A 6,517-nucleotide genomic window follows, 5' to 3' on the forward strand; every position below is an offset into this window, starting at 1 on the left:
GCTATTGCTCAAGGATATCCACCAATTACAATTTGCAGCGATATGAGTGTTAGTATTTATATGGAATTGAAAAAATCAAGTGCAGGGATGACAACACTTCCCCTGTGTGTGTTGTTTGCTAAAAACACTATAGCTGCAAGCACCTCCAGTTTCGATGTTGCTCCAATTTCACCAGAAATTGCACAATTTGAAAGCACTGATATGATTACTATGTTTGATGTACAAGAAGGAGATGACGCCATTTTAGAACTTGATGATGCAAACATCATAACTGATCAATTTCATCAAAATGTTGAAAAAGGACAAATTTACGAAGACAAGAACCTGTTGGCTCTCGTTATGAAACAGTATGCTGTTAGAGAAAAATGTCAATATCGGGTTCATAAATCATGCTCAAGAAGGTTCGTCTGCATCTTTTCAAGTAAAAAACTATGTGATACCTATATAGTATATAAGTATGCTAAATCAGTATACTATGAGAGTATGGAATTGTATTGGTTTGTCTGTGTTTTTTATCAGTGATACTGGTATAGTATATAAGTATGCTATATCAATATACTATGCGAGTATATAACTGTATTGGTTTGTCTTTGTTATTATCAGTAAAACATAATACCAATATAGTATATATGTATGCTAAATCAGTATACTATATGAGTATAGAATTGTGCTGCTTTGTCTATATTTTTATCAGCAAAATATGATACTGATACAGTATATAAGTATACCAACAGAGTATACCATGTGAGTATATAATTGTACGGATTTTTGTGTGTGTTTTTTATCAATAAAATATGATACATAACTGTATTTATATTATAAACAGGTATATCCTTGAATGCGTGGATGAAAGATGCACTTGGAGACTTAAAGCATCAAGCCTGCGAGCATCAAATCTTTTCAAAGTGACAGATTTCAATTCTGTCCACAGTTGTTTAACTGATAAGAGATTTTGTTCACAAAAGCAAGCTGTCTCAGCGTTTGTTGCAGTTGTGGTACAAGATAAACTTGTTGACCCTAAAACCATATATACACCAACAGATATCCAGAGAGACATCCAAAAAGCATATGGTATGGATTTAAGCTACATGCAAGCATGGAGATCAAAATAAAAAGCAATACAATTATTGAGACGATCACCAAGTGAGTCATACAAGAAAATGCCAACATATCTTTATATGTTAGAGTACGCTAACCCAAGATCAGTGACACGAATACACACTGAAGGAGATGGGAGCTTCTTGTGTGCATTCATAACTATATATGCATCGATTAGAGGATGGGTCTATTGTAGGCCAACAGTTGTAGTTGATGGAAGTTTTTTAAAGTCAACATATAGAGGGACCATACTCACGGCTTCCACGCAAGACGCAGAGGGTAAGAATACAATCCAATTACATTCAGTTAAAGAAACAAAAAATATTTTCAAATATTTATGATACAAGTATACTAACAGAGTATATAGTTGTTTTGCTACACACCTGCACGTACCTATAACTATACTACTATATGAAATACTAAATTAATATTTTGTGTACAATACAATTACATTCAGTTAAAGAAACAAAAAAAAATATTTTCAAATATTATATGATACCTGTATGGTATACAAGTATACAAACAGAGTATATAGTTATTTTTCTACACACCTGCACCTACCTATGACTATACTACTATATGAAATGCTAAATTAATATAGTGTGTTGTAATTGATATTTTGTTCTTTGGGTTTACAGGACAAATTCTACCCCTCACATATGCAATTGTTGATTCGGAAAATGATGCATCGTGGGAATGGTTCTTCGTGCAGTTGAGAGAAACCTATGGACAAAGAGAGGGAATGTGCATTGTATCAGACAGGCATGATGCTATATGGGAAGCAACTTCAATTGTCGGTCCAGAAGTCCCTCATTGTGCATGTATGTTCCATCTGTGGAACAACATAAAGACAAACTTCAGGAAGAGCCAAAAACAAATCAAAGAAGTATATTTTGCTTTAGCAAGAGCATACACTGTTGAAGAATTCAACAGGCATATGGCAGAGTTAGAAGCTATTGATAGTAGAGTGAAAACATACCTGATGGATATTGGATATGATAAATGGTCCCGGGTGCATTCCAAGGCAAATAGAACCATGACCATGACATCGAATATTGCGGAATCAGTAAATGCAGCAAACAAGCACGCAAGAGACCTCCCAGTTGTTAATTTGCTTGACTTTATGACAACATTGATTCAAATATGGAATTACACCAATCGGAAGGATGTAGTGGAATCATTTATGAAGATTGGTGCAAAGTATGAAAAAATATTAGTAGATAATACTATCTTATCACAGACGATGACAGTATGCATTTTCAAAATCATAAAAACACTGCATGTACTGTATTTTTACATTTTTACCTTAGTGATTTCACTAAACAACTGAATATTGTTATTTAAAAAATACTATTACTTCATATAGCTAATGACTTTTCTTAATTAAAATTATTCTAGGTGTTGCCATCAACTGAATTCTTACATTTAGTAATTGATGGCCAAACAAGAAATGTGGTGCGCCTACATGAAAGAAACTGCACTTGTGGGAGGTTTCATCTAGACGATATTCCACGTTCACATGCAATGGCAGTTATACAAAAATTCCATATGGATTCATACAAGTATTGCTCGGATTACTATAGCATAGACTACTTGCTGAAAACATATGAGATACCAGTAAATCCATTGCCTGATGAAACAACGTGGCAAATTCCAGAACATGTCTCTTCGCAGGTGGTACTGCCACCAAAAGGAAAAATCAAACCAGGAAGACCTAAAAAGAAGAGAGGCATAGGAGGCTGAGAAGGAAATACAGTTACATGTGCACTATGCGGGAGAAAAGGACACAACCGGAGAACATGCCGAAATATTCCAAAGAGAGATTGATATAATGCTTCAATGTTTTTATACAACTCATATATTGTAGAATCATAGCATTTGAATAGCAAAAAATAAAATGCATTTCTTGCACTGGACATATATTTGGTATGATGATTCTTTGCGAAATTACTTTTTGGCAACAAATTTATATGGCTACTTGTATTTTCAATAAGAATCTGTTTATTTTCTATTTTAGTATATAAAAGTGGGATGCATTTACATCTAGTTGCTGCAGGAAAAAAGATGCTAAAATATATCTGTGATACCCAAGTGGTATATCTGTATACCTTATTAGTATCAAAATATGTACAGAAATAGAAGTGGTGCACGCTTTGCAGCTCATGTCTGTATTGAGCTATAACAAATTGGAAGCCATTTACATGCAGTTATTTTGTGCATCATCAGGTACATTAATACAAGGTGATACCCAATGTTATATTTGTATACCTCGCTGGTATATAGTGGTATTGCACTAATATGGCTAAAACAAAATATGCGCAGAAATATAAATGGTGCACCAGATACAACGTGATACCTAAAATGCGCACACTTTGCAACTCATGTCAGTACTTACATCTAGTTGCTGCAGGAAAAAAGATGAGTCAAATACAACGTGATACCCAAATGGTATATCATTATACCTGATTGGTATATAGTTCTACTACACTAATACACCATCTATGCTAAAACTACAGATGAACATTAAAGCTTAGACCATCATCACATTCGAAAGCAGATCATTTAACTTCTGTCACAACTACTTTGTATGTTGCTGGAAGTGTTCACTTCATCTGCCCCTAATTTTCACTTACTAAATCCATTAAACCTTACCCTCTGGCAAAGGAATGGACCTCGGCATCCTAATAAACCAACAACTTTATGGAAGAAGCCTAAGAAAATCCTAATAAAACAAGCTGAAATCAGAAACAAAATCAGCAAATTTTCAGCATCAAGAGACATAACTATACTGATAACCCCCATGTACTTGAAGAAATCTATTACCATATATTTTGAACCAGAATAATTAAATATGACAAAAGAAACATTAGCAGCTGGAAATATTTTATAAAGGCACAAGTTTCCTACAGTCTTGAATCAGCAGAAGGTCATTTACTACTAATAATACCATACTTCACCAAAAACTATTAAAATCCTGCAAAGTTTTCATGATACAATTAACTAAAACCAAAAAGAGACCTATACTACTTCTTGCGTTTCTTTCCACGAGTCTTTTTAGGTGCTACTGGAGCCTCAGATTCACTTGATTCGCCATGCAACTGCTTGTTCCTCCCATAGTGCCACAACAGTATACCAAACCTAGCTCGAAGACCATCCACATCAAAATTGGCAACATGGATTGGAAGATCTTCAATAATATACTCTGCAAAGCAAGCAACATATACTCCACAATCTCTGAAATAAAACAAATGAATAGAATATAAAAATCAATTAGAAGTGAAAATGTTAATATGAATGAGGAAAACAAAGTAAAAAAAAGTAACTATTCTTAACGAATTTTGCTGTGTTGGCAGATTTGTAATCAGTTCAATATCAAAAGGATCAGTCAACTTCTTTCCCATGTGCAGACCATTTTCTACTACAATGTCACTTCTTTGGTTATAAAATTCAATACTAACTAGAAATATGGGGACCAACACAGCATAAGCCTCTGCCACTTTCTGAATAGCTTTTTTTTGCTTTCGACTACGTAGCGAGTCATATACATAAAAACATCTCTTGTGGAATGACACCCCCCCCAATATCCAATGCCAAATTTCTGCCAAATTAATTGGAAAAAGGACATGATCAACCTGGTGCCATGGAGTGTTGCAATGCATCCTAAATCCTTTCATGTACTCCATGATATCGTCTGATCTATCAATCAAATGATCTTGTTTCCCACCTTTTACAAATTCTGTGAAAACCCTTTGAATGATATTATTAAAAAGAGTATCTGTAGTTGTGACTTTGATTGGCATATTAATTCCATATTTCGCCTTCTTCCTAAGATAGTGGAATATAATATTCAAGTGCTGCAAAAAAGAGAGGAAGAAAATATGACTACCACTAACAATATGAATGAACTACTACAACAACAAAAATAAAAAGCAGTACACATACCGAACTAGAAAGCGGCCTGCCAGAATAGTTTAAGGTATGGAAAAACGTCTTATCATCAATCTGTTCAACTTAAAAGTCAAAACAAGGCTCTAGCTTTTGATCACCAGGTAAATACACTTCCCTATTTCGTATAAAAGAAGATATGGATAAGAAATATAACAACAAACATTAAGAAAAAATGAAAACAAAAGTACATGGAAACGAATATGCACTCTCCCAATTGCATATTTGCTTCAACAAAGTTTGAGAATGCAGTCGTAAGCTTAAAATCAATCGTCTCTGAAATGTCATTTACAAATGGAAATCTTCCTTTGATAACCTTCGAGGATCCCCCAACTGCACTAACACCAGATTGCCAGTCATTCCTATACGGTGACTGTTTTACAGCTGCGGGGCGCCTTTTCCGTGTTAAAACTACAGGAGTATTTTCAACATCTGTTTGTATCTGAACAATATTTCTTGATACCGACTGATCAGGTTTAGACTTATTTACAACACGAGTTGTCAGATTATTTCCAGATTGATTTACATTACGTCTCCCTCCTTGTGTAATAGCAGCAATTAGATCAAGTTGAGAATCAGTATATTCAAAATCAGAATCCAAGTGAAGATCACCCCCGTGTCGACATGGAGCTTAAATTAGAAAATGCTTGTGAATAAATAAATATACAAAGTTAAGAAATTTAGAAAAAAAGAATGAAAAGTTATATATAGAAGACATTACCAGAAGGCAAATTCACATTACTTCCACCAACATCCACTTGACCAACACCATCAACCCGACATGCTAAACACATAAAAGCATTATCAGCATCACTACTTAAATAAAAAATAAAAAACTATCAAGAACCTATCATTTACATACTAACTACAAAATTAGTCACATCAACATCGTACCCTGTGGAGCAGTATTAGACTCAATAACAACATCTGTTCGTGTCTGTACAGGGATTCCTGATGGCAGCGGAGCAGGACCCGACTTTTTAACATCATGAGATGACTGCTTATATGTTGCTTGTTGTGTAATAGCGGTGATTTGATCAATTGCAGATGCAGATAGTTCAACGTTAGAATCCAAGCCAAAATCATGCTCATATACGAAGGGGGCTGAAAAAAGTTTTTAAAAAAAAGGTTAGTCAATGCACAAATACATAGAGTTAAATAAATAAAAAATAATCAAAAATTACATATACAATATTTTACCAGAACGCAAATCATCATCCTGTTGCTTGTGCTGAAAATGAGAAACTAACAATTTTAGTCTTATGTATATTACAAGAATACTATGTGCACTAAAAGTAAAGAATGGAATAGTATCCTATAAGCATATATTGCATCTTTGAACAATATACTATAGCATTATATTATATAAAAGATGAATACCGCTGAATTTCCCTCTGGTTTCACTGACTGCCTACCAATAGCTGCAAGCACCTCCTCAAACTTGTTCTCTACAAAAAGCTTCAAAGCTTGTAAC

Source organism: Nicotiana tabacum, chromosome 1, assembly GCF_000715075.1.
Source record: "Nicotiana tabacum cultivar K326 chromosome 1, ASM71507v2, whole genome shotgun sequence".
Taxonomy (NCBI): domain Eukaryota; kingdom Viridiplantae; phylum Streptophyta; class Magnoliopsida; order Solanales; family Solanaceae; genus Nicotiana; species Nicotiana tabacum.